This window comes from Rhinoraja longicauda, chromosome 4 (genome assembly GCF_053455715.1).
Source record: "Rhinoraja longicauda isolate Sanriku21f chromosome 4, sRhiLon1.1, whole genome shotgun sequence".
Classification (NCBI taxonomy): Eukaryota; Metazoa; Chordata; class Chondrichthyes; order Rajiformes; family Arhynchobatidae; genus Rhinoraja; species Rhinoraja longicauda.
In genome coordinates this window covers 2,845,267-2,868,691 of record NC_135956.1, presented here as the reverse complement: position 1 = coordinate 2,868,691, position 23,425 = coordinate 2,845,267, and positions in this window count along the sequence as shown.

Below are 23,425 nucleotides of genomic sequence, written 5' to 3'. Positions count from 1 at the left end.
TACATAGGTTGGATGATCCCGAGATGCAGCATGTATTAACGTTCAATCGCCACGTGTACATACAGCTGGCACAGGGGATTGATATGGAGGGGAGTTTTGAGGTTGAATGGGAAGGATTCTGCTATCGCGTGTTTTGGAACACGGGCCAAGCACGCTGCCATGCATGCAAAGAGGTGGGGCATTTCTGCAGGAATTGTCCCAAGCACCGGGCTGCCAGCTCTACCAAGGTGGCCCAGGAAGGCAGTGCTGGCCCATCTGGGGCTGCTGGTTCTACCACGGTGGCCCGTGATGACTTTGTTCCCTTGCCCCCAACCTCCATTCCCCCACCACCCCCATGTCCCGTACCTGTGGCGGGGGATGCAGGTGCAGTGTGGGGGGTGGATGAGGGGCACTGGGAGAGACAGAAGAGTAAGAAAGTTAAAAACAAGAAGAAGAACGTTCAAGCGGGACGCCAGGCAGAAGGTCACCTTAATGAGGGTCCCCCGGCAGTAGATATTATCGAGCTCGCCTCTGAGCCTAGCCCAGGGAAGCCTGAGGGTCTGAAGGCTGGAGAGGATGAGCAGGTAGATGGCGGGGCGGAGGAACAGACTTTAACAATGGAGCTGACTGTACCACCGCACCCTAGTGGTTATAAGAGGAGGAGGCGTGCGTCCTCTGACACGGAGAACGGCCCTGAAGGTCAGGGGTGACCTGAAGGGAGGCGTTTCTCCCCTGTTGAGGCAGAGTACCCAGTACACGCTTCCTGTGGGCAGGAGGATGCCTCTGTAGTGCAGGGACCACCTGAGAGTGGTGACACACTACCCCAGGGGGCTGTTCCCCCAGGGGTTGCGTCCGCTGGCTTAGAGGGTGACCAGCGGAAAATTGATGGGGGGGACTTGAGTGTGGGGGTGGGTCCCCAGCCTGTGCTCCCCGTTAAAGCTACGAGTCCTATTGAGGGGTGTGCTGCCCCACCGGCTGAGGGAGCAGGGGAGACTCCGGGAACATCGCCCCCTGAGGGCCAGAGCGAGGTGGTTCCCCTGGTGGTGGGGGACGGGGACTCTCTGGGTGACGGTGCTGGGCCGGGTGCCTTGGGTGCGAAGGAGGACAGGGTCGTTTCGGATCATGTCCTTCGGTCGGACTCCAGACGTACCCTCTCACTGCCCGCCCCGGAGACTTCCTCTGACATCACTGCCCCCAATCCGGTTACAGAGGGCGGTGGGGGTGTGCAGGAGCCTGGCCATTTACCAGGCAGCTTGCCACAGTTAGAGGTACCGGTACCTGCCCCCGTCACTGATCCTGGGGGTGGGATGATGACTGAGGAGGGACCGGGTGATGTGGCCGACCCGCCCACCTCACAGGGAGGGGTGAGCGAGGCGGCTGGGAGTCAGAACTATCCAGACTCGGGCTCAGACATTGAGTGGGAGGAGGAGGGGGACGTGGAGTCCAGCGACAGTGAGTTGATGGACTGTTCCACCCGCAGCCCCATGTGTCGGCTTGTTGATATCTGGGAACTCCGGAGCTTTCTGAAGGACAGCAGAGGGAAGAGGAATAAGGCAGATCTGGCTGTTGACCACTGGTCGGACCTGACGGTACCCTTGCAGTCCATTTATGCCATCCTTCAGGAGGAGGGGAACGAGGCAGGTGTATTGAAAAATGAGCGGCGCCAGCTCCAAGAGCTTTTTAAGTCCCTAAAGAAAGGGCAGAGGGCTCGGGGAGGCTCCATTCCGTCAAGGGGGGCTGGTAAAAGTTCTTGTGCGCTTTCAAAATGAAGCTCACTATAGCCAGTCTGAATATTAATGGGGGCAGGGAGTCTCTCCGTAGGTTTCACCATCTCTCGGTGCTGAGGGACGGGAGGTACGCGGTGAGCTTCCTGCAGGAAACACACACTGTGACTAGTGACGAGCCCACCTGGCTCCTGGAGTGGGAAGGGGGGGTCTACATGAGCCATCTCACCTCCATTTCGAGTGGAGTGGCCTTCCTGTTGGCCCCATCTTTCCAGCCGGAGATTGTCAAGGTGCAGGACATTGTACCAGGCCGGTTGTTGTATCTGGCCGTGCGCCTGGATGGCGTGCCGTTACATTTTATTAATGTGTACGCCCCCAAGAGCGGTGCTATGCAGACGCGGTTAACACAAGAAGTGACCGCGCTGTTGAACACCATCGATCGGGGGGAGTGTGTTTTCCTGGGGGGTGATTTTAATTGTACCCTTGAGGCGAGAGATCGCTCTGGCATTCAGCGCGATCCAGCAGCGGTCAAGACATTAAGGGAGTTGGTGGATTCTTTTGAGCTAGTAGATGCTTGGAGGAATTTCCATCCCAACTCCGGCGCCTTCTCATACAGGTTTAAGGGGGGTGGTTCCCGTATTGACCGCGTATATGTGTCTAAGGCTTATGTGTCCTGTGTCTCGGCAGCCTCCATGCGGTTGGAGCCGTGCTCGGACCACTGCCTGGTGCGAGTGGACTTTATCCCGACGCGCACACGGGCAGGGTCCGCGTACTGGCACTTCAACAACCGGCTGCTGGAGGAGCGCCGGTTCCGGGACTCATTCAAGCAGTTCTGGGCGGAGTGGAGGGAAAGGCAGGGGCGTTTCCCTTCCCTAAGGCAGTGGTGGGATGTAGGGAAGGCTTACGTCCGTCTGTTTTGCCAGGACTACACGAGGGGGTCGACCAAGGGGCGTGACTCCGAGATCGGACGGCTTGAGAGAGAGTTGCTCGACTCGGAGTCTCGCCTGGGTCAGACGGAGGGGGACTCGTGTGAGTGGGAGGAGTACCAGGAGAAGAAAGGGGCACTGAGGGACTTGCAGCCGAGGAGGTCCCGGGGCGCGTATGTGAGGTCGCGAGTCCAGATGTTGCACGATCTGGACCGCGCCTCCCACTTTTTCTTCTCCCTGGAGAAGTGCCGAGGTGCCCGCAGGCAGTTTGTCGAGTTGCTTGCGGACGATGGCTCCTCCGTCACGGATCCGGAGAGGATCGGTGCCTCAGTTTGACAATAGACAATAGACAATAGACAATAGGTGCAGGAGTAGGCCATTCAGCCCTTCGAGCCAGCACCGCCATTCAATGCGATCATGGCTGATCACTCTCAATCAGTACCCCGTTCCTGCCTTCTCCCCATACCCCCTCACTCCGCTATCCTAAAGAGCTCTATCCAGCTCTCTCTTGAAAGCATCCAACGAACTGGCCTCCACTGCCTTCTGAGGCAGAGAATTCCACACCTTCACCACTCTCTGACTGAAAAAGTTCTTCCTCATCTCCGTTCTAAATGGCCTACCCCTTATTCTTAAACTGTGGCCCCTTGTTCTGGACTCCCCCAACATTGGGAACATGTTTCCTGCCTCTAATGTGTCCAATCCCCTAATTATCTTATATGTTTCAATAAGATCCCCCCTCATCCTTCTAAATTCCCCCTCATCCTTCTCCAGTTTTGTCGTTCTATGACACTCTGTTCTCCGAGGGAACATCTAGTGGGGAGGCACAAGGGGTGCTGTGGGAGGGCTTACCCGTAGTGTGCAAAGAGGTGGCTGAGCGCCTCGATGATCCCCTAACTCTGGAGGAGTTGACTGGTGCCCTGCACCAGCTCAGGAGGGGCAAGTCTCCGGGGCTGGATGGGCTGACTGTGGAATTTCTTCGAGCCTTCTGGGGTGTCCTGGGGGGCAACTATGTGAAGGTGTTGGGGGAGAGCCTGGCGACCGGGGAGATGCCCTTCTCGTGGCGCAGGGCAGTCGTCGTCCTGCTGCCCAAGAAGGGCGATCTCCGCCTCTTGAAGAACTGGCGCCCTGTCTCTCTTCTCAGTACGGGTTACAAAGTCTTTGCACAGGCATTGGCCAATCGCCTGGGGCCCGTGCTGTCCCATGTGATCCACCCTGACCAGTCCTACACAGTCCCGGGCCGGTCCATCCAGGACAATATCCATCTGGTCCGGGACCTGATCCATCTGTGCCAGAGGGCTGGTCAGTCCGTTGCCTTTCTCTCCCTTGACCAGGAGAAAGCGTTTGACCGGGTGGGACACGACTACCTTCTCGGGACTCTGCGGGCGTTTGGATTTGGACCCCATTTTGTGGCCCGGGTCCGGCTCCTATACGCTGCTGCAGAGTGCCTGGTCAAGGTCAATGGCTCTTTGTTGGCTCCCATTCACTTTGGGAGAGGGGTTCGTCAGGGATGCCCCATGTCCGGCCAGCTTTATTCCCTCTGTGTGGAGCCATTCCTGTGCCTCCTACGGAGGCGGCTGGCAGGTTTGGCTTTGCCGGGGCCGGGGGTGGAGGTGGTTCTCTCGGCCTACGCCGACGATGTGCTACTAATGTTCACCGACCCGGTTGACCTGCGGAGGATGCGTGAGTGCCAGCGGGTGTTCCCAGCCGCATCCTCCGCCAGGATCAACTGGGGGAAGTGTGCTGGGCTCTTGGTGGGTCAGTGGCAGGTGGACTCCCTGCCGGAGGAGATGGCAGTTTTTGCGTGGAGCACCACGCACCTCCTCTATCTGGGGATCTACCAGAGTCCCACTGAGGGGGCTTGGCAGGCGAATTGGCAGGAGCTGGAGGCGAAGGTTGTCGCCCGTGTGGGGCGCTGGTCAGGCCTCCTTGGTGTGTTATCATATCGGGGTAGGGCTTTGGTCATAAACCAGCTGGTGGCCTCTCTGCTGTGGTACCGGCTGGCCACTCTGGTCCCGTCCTCTCGTTTCATCGCCATGATACAGAGGAGGTTAGTTAACTTCTTCTGGGGTGAGAGGAACCATTGGGTCTGTGCTGGGGTTCTGAGTCTCCCGTTGGAGGAGGGCGGTCAGGCGCTGGTCTGCGTCCGCACTCAGGTGGTGGCCCTCCGACTCAGGACCTTGCAGAGGTACGTTACTCCGAGTGCCCTCCCAGATGGCACTCGCTGGTCACGTACTTTTTCTGCCGGGGGCGCTGCCTCCAGGAGGGATCACGGCTCCCGGTAGCGGGCATGAGTCAGCGCGCTAGGCGGGAGTTGCCTTGTTTCTACCGTGATCTCCTGAGAGCCAGGAATTTGGTCACCTTCAGCCAGGGCGCTGCTCCTCAGGGGGAGGGGGGTGCTGTGGTTGTGAGGGGGGCCGGTCCTCACCCTGTCACGGTGGGTGTCGAGGAGAGGCGTATGCGTGGAGCGATTCCGACCGGGCTTACCCCCGCTCCGTCGATATTGCTCATTGGGCCCACGGCCCGGGTCCCTTCCCGAGAGCCGGCCCCACGCAATATGAGCCGCCTTTCCCAGATGCCCAGCGTGCCGTTCCGTGACGCGGAGAGGCGCGTTTTGTACAGGCTGCTCCTGCACACTCTCCACTTCCTCGCTCTCATCTTCCGTCCGGACACGCCCTGGCGGTCCGTGTTACCACCTGACGGCGGGAGCGGTCCCCAGTGGAGGTCTCTCTATAAGGGGGTCCTCCCGCTTTACATGGGGGACCTGGGGTGGAGAGTGTTGCATAAGGCTATAGCCTGTAACAGGTACTTGAGCCGGTTCACGGTCTCGTCTGCCGCCTGTCGCTTCTGCGGTGAGGAGGAGACCGTGTACCATTTGTATACAGAGTGCGTGAGGTTACAGCCACTGTTCCAGTATCTGAAGGGGCTGCTCCTCAAGTTCTGGCTCCATTTTAGCCCTACGCTTTTAATTTTTGGGCACCCGGTACAGAGGGGGGAGGGTCAGGAGGGAGGAGGGTGTCTCCCTGTCGGTCTGCTCCTGGGCCTGGCCAAGATGGCCATCCGCGGGTCCAGGCAGCGGGCAGTCGACGGCCTCACAGAAGTCGGCTGCCTACCCCTGTTCCGGGGTTACGTCCGTGCCCGCGTGTCCCTGGAGAGGGAACACACGGTGTCCATGGGGACCCTGGAGGCCTTCCGGGAACGCTGGTCGCCGCAGGGGGTTGAATGTATTGTTGACAGAGGTGGCGGGATTTTAATGATAATTGTTTAATTTGTAAACTGTCGATACAGGCGGCTTTTGTTTGATCTCATTTTACTTAGTATGTTTGTATGTTTTTCTTTGGAATAAAACTTTTATATCCAAAAAAAAAAAAAAAAAAAAGTGGTCAGGATCGAACCTGGGTCTCCGGCGCTGCAAGAGCTGTAAGGCAACAACTCGACCGCTGCGCTACCGTGCTTCCCGCTTTTCTGCCACAGTCAGTGAGGGACTATGCACACACACACATGCACGCACACACACGCACACGCACGCACACGCACACACACACACGCACACGCACACGCACGCACACACACACACGCACACAGGCAAAGACTGGCTGCCAGGTTAATCCAGACTGCCCATCCAAGCCCAAAGCTGGGCTGCCAGGAAGAAAACTGTACCATCAACCACTCCTCTTGAGGCAGGGATGGACTTCAGGATGAATTCAAGAGAGAGCTGGATAGAGCTCTTAAGGATAGCGGAGTCAGGGGGTATGGGGAGAAGGCAGGAACGGGGTACTGATTGAGAATGATCAGCCATGATCACATTGAATGGCGGTGCTGGCTCGAAGGGCCGAATGGCCTCCTCCTGCACCTATTGTCTATTGTCTATTGTCTATAATTCTGAAATTGCCAAACCTCCTCATTTGAAGATCAGGACAAGGCTTCAGGGACAAGCCTGAGATTGCCAATGTCATCACACTGATGTGCTCTAATGGTAAGGGGCAGTTCCCACGTGCAATCCTAGCTTTTTCTTACCACTGTAAATTCAGGGCGGCACGGTGGCGCAGCGGTAGAGTTGCTGCCTTACAGCGTTTACACGCCAGAGATTTGGATTCGATCCCGACTGCGGGCGCTGTCTGTACAGAGTTTGTACGTTCTCCCCGTGACCTGTGTGGGCTTTCTCCGAGAACTTTGGTTTCCTCCCACACTCCAAAGGTGTATAGGTTTGTAGATTAATTGGCTTGGTATGAATGTAAAAAATGTCCCTGGTGTAGGATAGTGTTAATATGTGGGGATTGCTGGTTGGTGGGTTGAAGGGCCTGTTTCCACGCTGTATCTCTAAACAAAAAAAAATGAAACGAAATAGAATAAATCATGTGAGCTGACCCTACGTGTAAGTGTTGGTGTGTCACTGTTGATCCATGGTGTTGCCCCTGATGCCACATCAGTCATGATTGAATGGTAGAGCAGACTTAATGGGTTGAATGGCTTAATTCTGTTCCTATGTCTTAAGATCTCTCCCCATATTTGTTCTCCAAGATGCTGTAGTTTCTAATATTTGGCTTTTGTTTTGCTTCTGTTTGCGTGTTGTTTTTGCTGTTTGGCAGGCACATGGTACCGTATTACAGTTTTTAAGTGTCACAAGTGCTGCTCCAATCATGCCTCTCTTCTTACAGCCTGTTCCAACTTGAGATGCTTTCCTCTGACTCCCCTTCCAGTCTGGGACTATTGCTCCTGTTTGCCTAATAACTATCTCTGAAAACCTCTTCACAATCAATCAGGGTAATTAATCAATGTAAGGATCATAAGGTCATAAGTGATTAGGAGTGGAATTAGGCCATTCGGCCCATCAAGTCTACTCTCCCATTCAATCGTGGCTGACCTAACTCTCCCTCCTAACCCCATTCGCCTGCCTTCTCCCCATAACCCATGACACCCATACTAATCAAGAATCTATCTATCTCTGCCTTAAATATATCCATTGACTTGACCTCCACAGCCTTCTGTGGCAACATTCCACAGATTCGCCACCCTCTAACAATAGACAATAGACAATAGGTGCAGGAGGAGGCCATTCGGGCCTTCGAGCCAGCACCGCCATTCAATGTGATCATAGCTGATCATTCACAATCAGTACCCCGTTCCTGCCTTCTCCCCATACACCCTGACTCTGCTATCATTAAGAGCTCTATCTAGCTCTCTCTTGAAAGCATCCAGAGAATCGGCCTCCACTGCCTTCTGAGGCAGAGAATTCCACAGATTCACAACTCTCTGAGTGAAAAGGTTTTTCCTCATCTCCGTTCTAAATGGCCTACCCCTTATTCTTAAACCGTGGCCCCTGGTTCTGGACTCCCCCCAACATTGGGAACATGTTTCCTGCCTCTAACATGTCCAACCCCTTAATAATATTATACGTTTCGATAAGATCCCCTCATCCTAAATTCCAGTGAATACAAGCCTAGTCGCTCCAGTCTTTCAACATACGACAGTCCCGCCATTCCGGGACTAAAGAAATTGCTCCTCATCTTCCTAAAGGAACGTCCTTTAATTCTGAGGCCATGACCTCTGGCCCCCGGCTCCCCCACTAGTAGAAACATCCTCTCCATGTCCACTCTATCCAGATGGCACAGTGGTGCAGCTGGTAGATCTGCTGCCTCACAGCACCGGAAACTTGGTTTGAACCTGACCTTGGGTGCTGTCACTATGGAGATTGCACCTTCTCCCCGTGATGTGTGGGTTTGCAGGTTGATTGGCCCCGAGAATGGATGCAAAAGTGTGATAGCGCAGAATGAGTGTGGATTGGTGATTGATGGCCGTGTGTTGGGAAGCCTGTTTCTCCCTCACAGTTATTAAAGATTGGCCTCATTACATTGGCAGGCTCTAACCGAACAATACTCACATTTTATCCACGTGAACAAAACGTGACAATTGTTCCTGATCAACAGTTCAACAACAACAGTTCAACAGAGCTTTATTTGTCATTCGGTACCAAGGTACCGAACGAAACTACATAGCAGTCACACACAAAAAAGAACACAAGACACATGACCCCAACACAAACGTCCATCACAGTGACTCCAAACACCCCCTCACTGTGATGGAGGCAACAAAACTTCCACTCTCTTCCCCACGCCCACGGACAGACAGCTCGTCCCCGACCGACCCGCACAGTCCCCGCAAGGGGATGGAAGTCCCCGCGGCTGAGTCGCACCGGGCGCTGAGACGTCTCGCGGCCGAACCGGGCGGTGGAAGGCCCCGCGACCGACTGATGGAACTATATTGAATATTGCTCATGCTGCTGTTCAGTTCAGTTCAGTTTAGTCTATTGTCATGTGTACCGAGGTACAGTGAAAAGCCTTTGTTGCGTGCTGACCAGTCAGCGGAAAGACTGTACCATTACAATCAAGCCATTTACAATGTACAGATGCATGATAAGGGAATAACGTTTAGTGCAAGGTAAGCCAGTAAAGTCCGATCGAGGATAGTCCGAAGGTCATTCAGGGCGGCACGGTGGCGCAGCGGTAGAGTTGCTGCCTTACAGCGAATGCAGCGCCGGAGACTCAGGTTCGATCCCGACTACGGGCGCCGTCTGTACGGAGTTTGTACGTTCTCCCCGTGACATGGGTGGGTTTTCTCCGAGATCTTCGGTTTCCTCCCACACTCCAAAGATGTACAGGTTTGTAGGTTAATTGGCTGGGCAAATGTAAAAATTGTCCCTAGTGGGTGTAGGATAGTGTTAATGTGCGGGGATCGCTGGGCGGCGCGGACCCGGTGGGCCGAAGGGCCTGTTTCTGCACTGTATCTCTAAATCTAAAAAAAATCTAAATCATGGGGTAGATAGTAGTTCAGCACTGCTCTCTGGTTGTGGTTGGATGATTCAGTTGCCTGATAACAGCTGGGAAGAAACTGTCCCTAAATCTGTAGGTGTGCGTTTTCACACTTCTGTACCTTTTGCCTGATGGGAGAGGGGAGAAGAGGGAGTGGCCAGGGTGCGACTGGTCCTTGATTGTGCTGCTGGCCTTGCCGAGGCAGCATGAGGTGTAGATGGCATTTGACACATGATTAGAATTAGTGACTGAATTAATCTCTTTAATTGTTTGTTTCTACCATTTCCACATCAGCATTCTCCATGCCTTTTCTGCGGTACAATTGGTGCCTTCGCCTTTTGGTCGCTATCTTTTCCCTACTTGCCTTGATCAATCCATTGCATGTTGTTTTTGCTGTTTGGCAGGCACTTGGTACTACGTTACAGCTTGTAGGTATTCCAAGTGCTGCACCTTTCATGTATTTTTATTGCACCACTGTTAATCCCCTGTGTTGGGCGTATTACCAGAGTGAGGAATATGCTGAATCAGCAGATTAAAGTTTGTGTTAGTGTACATTACTTCTTGCCGCACCTAACTTCACCACATCACCAGGGTGGCACGGTGGCGCAGCGGCAGAGTTGCTGCCTTAGAGAGCTTGAAGCGCCGGAGGTCCGGGTTCAATCCCGACTACGGGTGCTATCTGTACGGGGTTTGTACGTTCTCCCCGTGACCTGCGTGGGTTTTTGTAGGTTAATCGATGGTATAAGTGTAAATTGTCTCTAGTGTGTGAAGGATAGTGTTAATCATCATCATCATCATATATATACAGCCGGAAACAGGCCTTTTCGGCCCTCCAAGTCCGTGCCGCCCAGTGATCCCCGTACATTAACACTATCCTACACCCACTAGGGACAATTTTTACATTTACCCAGCCAATTAACCTACATACCTGTACGTCTTTGGAGTGTGGGAGGAATCCGAAGATCTCGGAGAAAACCCACGCAGGTCACGGGGAGAACGTACAAACTCCTTACAGTGCAGCACCCGTAGTCAGGATCGAACCTGAGTCTCCGGCGCTGCATTCGCTGTAAAGCAGCAACTCTACCGCTGCGCTACCGCTGCGCTACCGTGCCGCCCAATGTGCAGGGATCGCTGGTCAGTGCGGACTCGGTGGGCTGAAGGGCCAGTTTCTGCGCTGTATCTCACAACTAAACTAAAAATGAAGACAAGGCAAGATGAGATGTCTTCATTGTAATCGCTGGGTTTTACAAAAGCTCAATGGTTTTGTGGTCATCTCTATTAATTGCCAGTTTATTTGTTATTCCAGATTATTAAATTAATTTAACTTGCACAGCTGCCATGGTGGGATTTGTACTTGGGTCTCTAGACTATACATCTGGTTGTGTAACCATTGCATCAACTTGCAGGTCCACATGCTGTTCCTTCACATCGGAACAAAACGACTTCACCCTGAAAAAGTATGGGTTTATAAGGTCAGCCTCTATCGTGCAGAAAATGTTTTGCAGATTTGATATGTGATCACTTGGAGAGTATGGCAACAATTAAAAAGACTAAAGGAAGCACTGGGCCCAGCCTCACTAACCTGATTGAGACAATGTCCAGAAAGGTGAATAATGTTAATCTAATGCATGTTTATCTTGATGTCCAAAAACATTTAACAACATTTCTCACAAACATATCTTTGAAAAAAGAGTGGGGTTTCTAAACAGTTCGTCTGAGCACAACATCTGGTTGAAATCATAATCGGTGAGGATTGTGAATTTAACAGTGTCTCAGAGTTTCCAAGGAAACTGGATTCATTCCTGTGAAGGGATTAATTCAATTCTCAAGTTCATTGATTAATTCAACATGGATAGGGATTTGCAGTGGACAATCTGATAGCTTGCAAAGATAATGTTATGACGATATTCTATTGTTACATATGCACTGCACAGTGAAATCCTTGCACTGGTCACCATATTTTTTTTAGATTTTAGATTTAGAGATACAGCGCGGAAACAGGCCCTTCGGCCCACCGAGTCCGCGCCGCCCAGCGATCCCCGCACATTAACACTATCCTACACCCACTAGGGACAATTTTTACATTTTACCCAGTCAACTAACTTACAAACCTGTACGTCTTTGGAGTGTGGGAGGAAACTGATCTCGGAGAAAACCCACGCCGGTCACGAGGAGAACGTACAAACTCCGTACACATGGCGCCCGTAGTCAGGATCGAACCTGAGTCTCCGGCGCTACATTCGCTGTAAGGCAGCAACTCTACCGCTGCGCCACCGTGCTGCCCGATGTTTTGGCACCATTTACAAAAGGAAAAGTGCAAAGTCCGGTCCACATGCCTTATTCCATAAGAGGAGGTCAAGTGTTGCACCCTCTCCATTAGGCGTCTGCATATATTTGTAATGAAAGATTTCTTGGACAGATTTTAAAAAGTTCCATCCATCTATGGGTGACCCTGTCAATATTAGGGAAGTCAAAATCTCCTAATACCACCTTATTGTTCTTACAGCTATCTGCATCCTCCCTATGTATCTGCTCCTCTACTTCTAGCTCTAGACGCAACGGTAGTGGTGCTGCCTTACAGCGCCAGAGGCCCAGGTTCCATCCTGACTACGGGTGCCGTCTGTATGGAGTTTCTACGTTCTCCCCGTGACCTGCATGGGTTTTTTCCGGGATCTTCGGTTTCCTCCCACACTCCAATGACGTACAGGTTTGTAGGTAAATTGGCTTGGTATAAATGTAAATTGTCCCTAGTGTGTGCAGGATAGTGTTAATGTGCGGGGATCGCTGGTCGGAGCGGACACGGTGGGCCGAAGGGTCTGCTTCCGCGCTGTATCTCTAAACTAAAGTTATGGAGAAAGATAGGACTGGCCCACTTAGTTAAGGTCCCAAATTGGGGTAAGGCCAATTTTGGAGGCAATGTGTGGGAACTTGGAGTGGTCTGGGTGTGACTGTTTACAGGTAAAGGGGCGGCTGGTAAGCAAAAGGGCGGCACGGTGGTGCAACGGTAGAGTTGCTGCCTTACAGCGAATGCAGCGCCAGAGACTCAGGTTCGCCCCTGACTACGGGTGCTGTACAGTGCGGAGTTTGTACGTTCTCCCCGTGACCTGCGTGGGTTTTCTCCGAGATCTTCCGTTTCCTCCCACACTCCAAAGACGTACAGGTTTGTAGGTTAATTGGCTGGGCAAATGTAAAAACAAATTGTCCCTAGTGGGTGTAGGATAGTGTGAATGTGCGGGGATCACTGGTCGGCGCGGTCCCGGTGGGCCGAAGGGCCTGATTCTGCGCTGTATCTCTAAATCTAAAAATCTAAAACAAAACTAAAAACTAAAACTAAAAATCCTACTGTCTATTTGAGAGCTGATAATGTAGTTCCATCAAAGTGATCATCCTCTTCTTGTTTCTAAATTCAACCCAAATGGCCACACTGGACGATATCCCCAATACATCCTCTCTCAGCATAGTTGCTATGTCCTCCCTCAGCAAAAAGACAACCCACCCTCCCCTACCATCTCTACTGGAGCATCTCGCCAGAACATTGAGCTGCCTGGTCGGCCCTTCCCTCAGCCATGTTATGTTCTGACCATAACATTCTCATCACCTGAACCAGTGCACACCTCACCTGTTACCTGCAAATCACCAACCTTTCCTCTCTCTCTGTCCTGCCTACTAAACCTGCCCTGTTTGATAACTCTATTTACTTTCAACCTCACCGGTCCCCCATTTCCGCTTTGGGACACACCCATTTTTGCTAAGAAATAAGTGTGTTATTAAATATCGTCACAGGGAGGTTTGGGAATGAGTTGACAAAAAAGAGCAAAGAGGTCCTTCTGCAGTTGTGCAGGTCCCTAGTGAGACCGCACCTGGAATACTGTGTGCAGTTTTGTTCTCCAAATTTGAGGAAGGATATTCTTGCTATTGAGGGCGTGCAGCGTAGGTTCACTAGGTTAATTCCCGGAATGGCGGGACTGTTGTACGTTGAAAGACTGGAGCGACTAGGCTTGTATACACTGGAATTTAGAAGGATGAGAGGAGATCTTATCGAAACGTATAAGATTATTAAGGGGTTGGACACGTTAGAGGCAGGAAACATGTTCCCAATGTTGGGGGAGTCCAGAACAAGGGGCCACAGTTTAAGAATAAGGGGTAGGCCATTTAGAACTGAGATGAGGAAAAACTTTTTCAGTCAGAGAGTTGTGAATCTGTGCAATTCTCTGCCTCAGAAGGCATGGAGGCCAATTCTCTGAATGCATTCAAGAGAGAGCTAGATAGAGCTCTTAAGGATAGCGAAGTCAGGGGGTATGGGGAGAAGGCAGGAACAGGGTACTGATTGAGAATGATCAGCCATGATCACATTGAATGGCGGTGCTGGCTCGAAGGGCCGAATGGCCTCCTCCTGCACCTATTGTCTATTGTCTATTGTCTATTGTCTATTTTCTATTGTCTAAAATGGTTCAGCTGTGGCATATTTGCTTGGCATTAATTATTCGTAACAGATTTGAAGAGAAATAAATACTGTTCCATTTGTCACCTTTACCAAAGACGTCACAGAAACCAGGTTTTTAATTGAGATAGTAAAAATAATCATACTTATGGAGTGTGGCTTTTTATAGTATAAGATGTTGAGATGGCATCCAAAATATATCAGCAGAAAAAGCATCGGGGGGGGGTCATGTTAGGCATGTTTAACATTATCAGGAAGGTTGGAGTTATTTTATTATGCTACAAGGCTATAAGTCAAGAATAGACTGGGGGTGAACTGCTGAGAATAACCAGAGTAACCTGCTGAGAATAACCAGAATAACCAATAACTCGTCTGTGCAAACGAGTGCAGATTAGTTAGGAGAAAGGGCAAACATATCACATTGAGATTGCACGAGGCAGATAACTCCAAGGGAAGTGTACCATTGTTAACACTTGTGCTTCGATCCTTCCTGATACAACACGAAGGAGAAAAAAATGGGCATTTATTATCTACTCTGAATTACTTTTGAGAAGGGAGAGGTGAACGACTGTGTGAAAGGAGACAGCAAGGGGTCTTTGAGTTCACGAGAAAATCCAGCTCAAAAGCAGCAGTGCCTTCAACACTCCTGCCCACCTGAAACAAAAAAAACCTGATTCCAATCAGCCTGGATAGACGAGACAATTTAAAAGATTTAGAATTGGTTTGGGCTTACATAAAAATGAAGCAGATGAACACTTTTTTTCTGATGAGCAAGGAAATGGAGAACATTTGGTGAGCATTAGAAGTGTTTCAGAATGACCCGGGAAATTATAAGGCAATGCTAGAAAGAATAGGCGTGTATCTTGTGTAGATGGAAACCAGATTTTCGCGAAACATAAATTGAATCAATGAACAGGAAGAAAGTGAATCCACAGGCAGCTTTGTTCCAGCTGGCCTCTCTCTGTCTGGTTAAACCCCGATCTCACTCTTGAGAAATTAGTCGTTGAAGTAAAAATGAAAGATAACAGCTAAAAAACAACCACACAGTTGGCAACATCGGGGGAAGCGAGTGAACTATTTGAAAGCATGAGAATGATCACAACATTTAAAGAGTAAACTTCTAAACACAAACTGGAGAGAGAAATAGAAAGGACTAAAATAGGCACAAAATGTTGGAGTATCTTCAGACTGAAGAAGGGTCTCGACCCGAAACGTCGGCCATTCCTTCTCTCCAGAGATGCTGCCTGTCCCGCTGAGTTACTCCATCATTTTATGTCTATCTTCGGTGTAAACCAGCAGCTGCAGTTCATTCCTGTGTAATAGAAATAACTATATGAGGACCAGAGAAGCAGAGATCAATGCATAGATTGTGAGTATATACTGACGTATAAGATTATTAAAGGGTTGGACACGTTGGAGGCAGGAAACATGTTCCCAATGTTGGGGGAGTCCAGAACAAGGGGCCACAGTTTAAGAATAAGGGGTAGGCCATTTAGAACTGAGATGAGGAAAACCTTTTTCAGTCAGAGAGTTGTGAATCTGTGGAATTCTCTGCCTCAGAAGGCAGTGGAGGCCAATTCTCTGAATGCATTCAAGAGAGAGCTAGATAGAACTCTTAAGGATAGCGGAGTCAGGGGGTATGGGGAGAAGGCAGGAACGGGGTACTGATTGAGAATGGCCATGATCACATTGAATGTCGGTGCTGGCTCGAAGGGCCGAATGGCCTCCTTCTGCACCTACTGTCTATTGTCTATTGTCTATTGTCTGACAGGTGAACATTAAAGATTCTGGAATTATATGTAGATCAGACACTGTTGCTGTTGCCCCTGTAAACCATCCTCCCACTTACAATGGGAGGCTTCTCAATCATCATGCCACTGTCAGCGGGACAGGTTGTATTAACACTTGGCACCAATTTGCAGTAAATACATGTAAAGAATGCTGCAGTATTTCTGTAAGAAAGAAATGTCCAGACCTAGGATCACATTTTTACACAGCTCAAATTTCAATGGAAAATAATTTCTAATAATAATCTGGTTTCCAGCAACTCCACTTAATTCCATCCCTTCTACCAAGCCTCATGCCAATTGATGATTCCACCCATCCACAGTTACATCTAAGTCATCTATGTATAATATATGATATATCTACAAGTCACATACATGCCGATCAGCCAAACCATTATGACCACTGACAGGCGAAGTGAATAACATTGGTTATCTTGTTGCAATGGCACCTGTCAAGGGGTGGGATATATTAGGCAGCAAGTGAACAGTCAGTTCTTGAAGTTAATGTGTTGGATGCAGGAGAAATGGGCAGGAGTAAAGACCTGAGCGTCTTTGACAAGGGCCAAATTGTTATGGCCAGACGACTGGGTCAGAGCATCTCTGAAACGGCAAGGCTTGTGGAGTGCTCCCGGTCAGCAGTGGTGAGTACCTACCGACAGTGGTCCGAGGAGGGACAAACCACAAACCGGCGACAGACAGGGTGTTGGGCGCCCAAGGCTCATCGATGCGCGAAGGTAACGAAGGTTATCCCGTCTGGTCCAAACTGACTGTGGTAAGACGACAAGCCAGTGGAGGGAGTGTGATGCTCTGGGCAATGTTCTGCTGGGAAACCCTGGGTCCGGCCATTCATGTGGACGTCAATTTGACACGTGTCACCTACCTAAACATCGTGGCAGACCAGGTACAGCCCTTCATGGCAATGGTATTCCCTGGTGGCAGTGGCTTCTTTCAGCAGGATAATGCGCCCTGCCACACTGCACACATTGTTGGGGAATGGATTGAGGAACATGATGAAGTGTTCACGGTGTTGCCCTGGCCTCCAAATTCCCCAGATCTCAATCCGATTGAGCATCCGTGGGATGTGCTGGATCGACAAGTCCGATCCACGGTGGCTCCACCTCGCAACTTGAAGGATCTGCTGCTAATGTGTTGGTGCCAGATACCACAGGACACCTTCAGGGGTCTTGTAGAGTCCATGCCTCGGCGGGTCGACGCTGGTTTGGCGGCACACGGAGGACCAACAGCATATTAGGCAGGTGGTCGTAATGTTTTGGCTGATGGGTGTATGTAATATTATGTATCACAAATAGCAGAAGTACCAGCACAGATCTGTGCGGAACACCACTGGTCACAACACTCCAACCCTTCCACGTCAACCCTCTGTCTTCCATCAGTTCTCCATCCAAACGACCAAGTCACCATTAATTCTGTGCATCTTAACCTCCCAGATGAGCCTACCCTGGTTGACTTTATCAAATGCCACACTAAAATCCAAGTAGACATCCTTCCCTTCCGTAGACATCATTGATCACCTCCAACACCTCAGGTTCTTAAATATCCTCAAGATTCGCACACGTTTTAAATTTATGCTTTGTTGAATACAAGGCATTAAAAATGGGTGGGGGAAAAAAAGGAGCATGTATCTCTGGGCATAACCAAGGAGGAATTACACTGACAATAATGTTGTTAAAGGCAGCTGCATTAGGGGCATTTAAGAGGCTTTCAGATGGGCACACAGATATGAAGTGAATGAGGATCAGGATCAAGTGCAAGCAAAGGAGAGTAGTTTAATTTAGCATTATGTTCGGCGTGGACATATTGGGCCAAAGGGCCTGTTCCTGTGCTGTACTCTACTATATATGTTCTATATATTTCACAGCCCCCAATGAACTCAAAGCTGAAGAGAAGACATCTGTAATAAATGCTTTCAAAGGTAAAGGAGAGGAAATCCTGCTCCTAAATCTTCCAGGTAAAAGCTTGCTCTGTGAACTTGCAAATTGCCTGCTTCATTCTGCTTAAAATCAGATCAGTTCCTTGACACAGTAGGCTGTGGAGGTGATGATTTTGGATAGAAGGCCTAATGAGTGCCTGTTCACTGAACTGGGAACAAGTCCCGGGAACTGCATTTTAAACATGTGTGAATTTTACTTTAATTCAAAACAAATAAAAAGTGTTAATATTTTCAACATTATTTTTATTTTCTAATCGTTCCTGGATCTTTCTTTGAGTATGTGTGAATGTGAGAGAAACCAGCTCTTCATATTTCGCTTGGGTAGTTTATACCCCAGCGGTATGAACATTGACTTCTCTAACTTCAGATAGTTCCTGCTTTGCCTCACCACCCCCCACCCCCATCCCCTCCCCCTTCCCAGTTCTCCCACTGTCTTCCTGTCTCCGACTACATCCTATCTTTGTCCCGCCCCCTCCCCTGACATCAGCCTGGTCTCGACCCGAAACGTCACCCATTCCTTCTCTCCAGAGATGCTGCCTGACCCGCTGAGTTACTCCAGCATTTTGAGTCCACCTTCCATAAACGTTCAATGTTTACAGACAGTTTTGATGGCTGCTAAGACAACTGTTCCAAGAGTTAAGCTGAGAGAAGCTGGTGAGCGCCTTTGCATTGTTCCAGACGTCCCCGATCAGCTAGGAAGCAGCCTTGTAGTGAGACTGCCCCGAGACCTCACATGAGAAACACTGTGTTCTGAAGGCATGCTGCCAACAGCTCAATGGTCAACAGAAGATTGGCTCTGTCACATTCTGGATGTGTAAGGTTAAAAATTCCTTCTCAAAACTCAACTGCAAGGAAATGAGAACATAAGGACATTGGAACTGCACATGCTGGTTGAAAACCAGAAGGATCTCGACCCGAAACGTCACCCATTCCTTCTCTCTGGAGATGCTGCCTGCCCCGCTGAGTTACTCCATCATTTTGTGCCCCTCTTCCATTCCAATTCACCAGGGCCCCCGATTCCCCGATTTGCAACCCATTGGGCTTCACCACCCTCTACAAGGGCAGCGCGGTGGCGCAGCGGTAGAGTTGCTGCCTTGCAGCGAATTCAGCGCCGGAGACCCGGGTTCCATCCTGACTACGGGTCCTGTCTGTACGGAGTTTGTACGTTCTCCCCGTGACCTGCGTGGGTTTTCTCCCAGATCTTCGGTTTCCTCCCACACTCCAAAGACGTACAGATTTGTAGGTTAATTGGCTTGGTAAATGTAAAAATATGATTTGGGCTGGATTCTCTTTCAGTACAATAGCGTAGTTTGATTCTGCTGGGCAATTTCTACACCCATGATATCAGCAAACCATAAAATAACAAAGCAAAATCATCCTGTAACTGCTCCATTTTGGGTCTATCCCAGCATCTGCAGTTCCGTCCTACACACTACTCCATAAATGTGTTTGACTTGGGTTGACCCTGTCAATGACATTCCCCTTGTCCCACCATCCTTCCAGCAACCTCCACAGAAATTTTAAACTACCCTTTTTCAAAATCTCTTTCCCAGTTCTGATGAAGGATCTACAGTCTGATGTGTTTAGTTGAGTTTAGTTTATTGTCACGTGTACCGAGGTACAGTGAAAAGCTTTTGTTGCGTGGTAACCAGTCAGTGAAAAAACAATAAATGATTGCAATCGAGTCATCCACAGCATACAGACACATGATAAACGGAATAACGTGAATGGTAAAGATGCCATGTAAAGTCCAACCAGCAATGAAGGTCTACAATGAGGTAGATAGTACCTCAGGACTGCTCTCTGGTTGTGGTAGGATGATTCACCACGGACATTTCACCGTCCAGCGCGGCCTGAAATAGGCCGTGGGATTTTCTCTGCCCGGCGGGGGCTTCAATGTCGGGAGCCCCGACCGCCCCGACGTGCAGCGGCAGCGTCTTCGCCCGCCCTGAGTCGCGGGGCTTGGGTCGGCCCACTGCGGACCTTTCACCGTCCGGCGCGGCCTGGAACATGGCAACTTCAACAGCCTGACCGCGGGAGAAGACGGCAGGGGAAGAGAAAAGACATTCTGGCCTTCCATCACAGTGAGGAGGGGATTGGAGGAGACTCACTGTGATGGATGTTTCTTTTTTTGTGTGTTTTGTATTGGTTGGGGTTGTGTAATTTGCTTATTTTATTGCTCTTATTGTTGGACTGTGGGTGACGAAATCTCGTCCAAAAGACTTGTTTTTTGGATGACAAATAAAGGTAATTCTGATTCTGATTCTGATTCAGGTGCCTGATAACAGCTGGGAAGAAACTGTCTCTGAAGCTAGAGGTGTGCGTTTTCACACTTCTGTACTTCTTGCCTGAAGGGGGAAGAGGGAGTGGCCAGGGTGCGACTGGTCCTTGATTATGCTACTGGCCTTGCCGAGGCACCGTGAGGCATAAACAATAGACAATAGACAATAGGTGCAGGAGTAGGCCATTCAGCCCTTCGAGCCAGCACCGCCATTCAATGTGATCATGGCTGATTATTCACAATCAGTACCCCGTTCCTGCCTTCTCCCCATACTATCCTTAAGACTCCGCTATCCTTAAGAGCTCTATCTAGCTCTCTCTTGAAAGCATTCAGAGAATTGGCCTCCACTGTCTTCTGAGGCAGAGAATTCCACAGATTCACCACTCTCTGACTGATGGAGTCAATGAAAGGGAGGTTGGTTTGCGTGATGGTCTGGGCTGCGTGCACAATTCTCTGCAATTTCTTGTGGCCTTGGATGAAGCTGTTTCCAAGCCATGCTGTGAATCATCCTGATAAAATGTTTTCTATGGCGCATCTGGAGATGTTGGTGAGAGTTGTTGGGAACATGCCAAACCTCCTCAGCCATCTAAGGCAATAGAGGCGTTGGTGTGCTTTCTTAGCCATTGCTTCAACATGGGTGGTCCAGTATAAGTTGATGGTGATATGTACTCCTAGGAATTTGAAACATTCAACCATTTCTACTTCAATGCCATCAATGCAAACTGGGGTATGTGTAGCACTTTGCTTCCTGAAGTCAATCACTATCTCCTTTGTCTTGCAGGCACTGAGAGAAAGGTTGTTGTCTTGACACCAGGACACCAGGTTCTCGATCTCCTTCTCAAACTCCGTCCCATCATTATTTGATGTCAAAAATCTTGGCGTGATATTTGACTCTGCATTAAAGTTTGACAAGCAAGTCAACGCTGTGGTAAAAGCCAGCTTCTTCCAGCTTCATACCATAGCTAAAGTCAAACCATTCCTCCAATTTGACGACATTGAAAAAATCATTCACGCATTCATTTCCTCCTGCTTAGACTACTGCAACTCCCTATACACTGGGATCAGCCAATCATCCCTGTCCCGCCTGCAATTGGTCCAAAACGCCGCAGCAAGACTCCTGACGGGTACGCGTAAAAGGGACCACATCACCCCGATTCTGGCCTCTCTCCACTGGCTCCCAGTACAGTACAGAATTAACTTCAAGCTCCTCTTATTCACATACAAAGCCCTAAATGGGCTTGCCCCCCCCCCCCCCCCCCATATCAAAAATCTTCTAACCCACCACTCTCCAGGTCCCTCAGGTCGGCCGACATAGGGCTACTGACTATCCTGATGTCTAGGCTTAAGCTCAGGGGTGACCGCGCTTTTGCGGTTGCAGCTCCTAGACTGTGGAACAGCATCCCTCTCCACATCAGAACTGCCCCCTCCATCGACTCCTTTAAGTCCAGGCTCAAAACCTATTTCTACTCCCTAGCGTTTGAGGCCCTCTGAGGGGGCGCTGTGAACTGTTTATGTATGTGCTGTTATGTTTGTGTGCCATTGTATGTTCGTTTCTTAGTACCTGCACTGATGTACAGCACTTTGGTCAACGTGGGTTGTTATTAAATGTGCTATACAAATAAAATTGCCTTGACTTGAAGAAGGGTCTCAACACGAAATGCCATCCATTCCTTCTCTCCTGAGATGCTGCCTGACCCGCTGAGTTACTCCAGCATTTTGTGATACCATTATTTGATATGCATCTCACAGCGGTGGTATCGTCTGTGAATTTGTTCATTGAATTGCATTTGGTACTTGGCAGCATAGTCGTGAGTGTACAATGTTATCTCTATTTGTCTTTCCACAGACACTGCCTGACCTGCTAAGTATTTCCAGCACTTCCTGTTATTACACTAAGCATCAGCTTGATTAAAACATTTCAAGGTTCCTGATAATCGTGCTGCCATGAGGCTGATCATTGTACGATATATTGTAAAACAGGGAGAAGTCAACCATCGGAAGGGAACATAAGACAATGACGATTTTATATTAGAAATTAAGTGACATTTGTGGAATGAATACCACACATTAGGAGCAACACATTGATTTTAGATTTTTTTTAGATTTAGAGATACAGCGCAGAAACAGGCCCTTCGGCCCACCGGGTCCGCGCCGCCCAGCGATCCCCGCACATTAACACATTCCTACACCCACTAGGGACAATTTTTTTTACATTTGCCCAGCCAATTAACCTACAAACCTGTACGTCTTTGGAGTGTGGGAGGAAACCGAAGGTCTCGGAGAATTGGTATGATGATGGCTGATATAATCATAGTCCTGCAGGTTATTTCCTAAACGGTCTGGGAGTGTGGTCCGAAGGAGGAGTGGGGTGGGGGGGAGGGGGGGGGGGGAGGAGAGGGGAGGGGGAGAGGGGAGGGGAGGGGAGGGAGAGGGGAGGGGGTGGGGGGAGGGGGAGGGGGAGGAGGAGGGGGAGAGGAGGAAGAGGGGAGGGGGTGGGGGAGGGGTGAGGGGGAGGAGGGGGGAGGGGGAGAGGAGAGGGGAGGGGGAGGAGAGGGGAGGGGAGGAGAGGGGAGGAGAGGGGAGGGGAGGAGAGGGGAGGGGGAGGAGGGAGGAGAGGGTTCTGCACCAATGCTGGAGAGGTTTGGGCCTAACGGATCCACTTGGTCTAGTATATACTAGCTTTCAAGAGAGAGCTAGATAGAGCTCTTAAAGATAGCGGAGTCAGGGGGTATGGGGAGAAGGCAGGAACGGGGTACTGATTGAGAATGATCAGCCATGATCACATTGAATGGTGGTTGCGGCTCGAAGGGCCGAATGGCCTCCTCCTGCACCTAATGTCTATTGTCTATTAAGAGACAATGGACAATAGACAATAGACAATAGGTGCAGGAGGAGGCCATTCGGCCCTACGAGCCCACACCACCACTCAACTTGATCATGGCTTATCATTCTCAATCAGTACCCCGTTCCTGCCTTCTCCCCATACTCCCTGACTCCGCTATCCTTAAGAGCTCTATCAAGCTCGCTCTTTAATGCATTCAGAGAATTGGCCTCCACTGCCTTCTGAGGCAGAGAATTACATAGGCTGAAAAAGTTTTTCCTCATCTCCGTTCTAAATGGCCTACAACTTTCTCTTAAACTGTGGCCCCTGGTTCTGGACTCCCCCAACATTGGGAACATGTTTCCTGCCTCTAACGTGTCCAACCCCATAATAATCTTATACGTTTCGATAAGATCCCCTCTCATCCTTCTAAATTCCAGTGTATACAAGCCTAGTCGCTCCAGTCTTTCAACATACGACAGTCCCGCCATTCCGGGAATTAACCTAGTAAACCTATGCTGCACGCCCTCAATAGCAAGAATATCCTTCCTCAAATTTGGAGACCAAAACTACACACAGTACTCCAGGTGTGGTCTCACTAGGACCCTGTACAACCCAGCTTTGTATCATCTGCAAATTTGCTAATAGTATTTTTAATCCCTTCATCCAAATAGTCAATATCAGCTACAAAATCTTGGCTCTGAAGTTA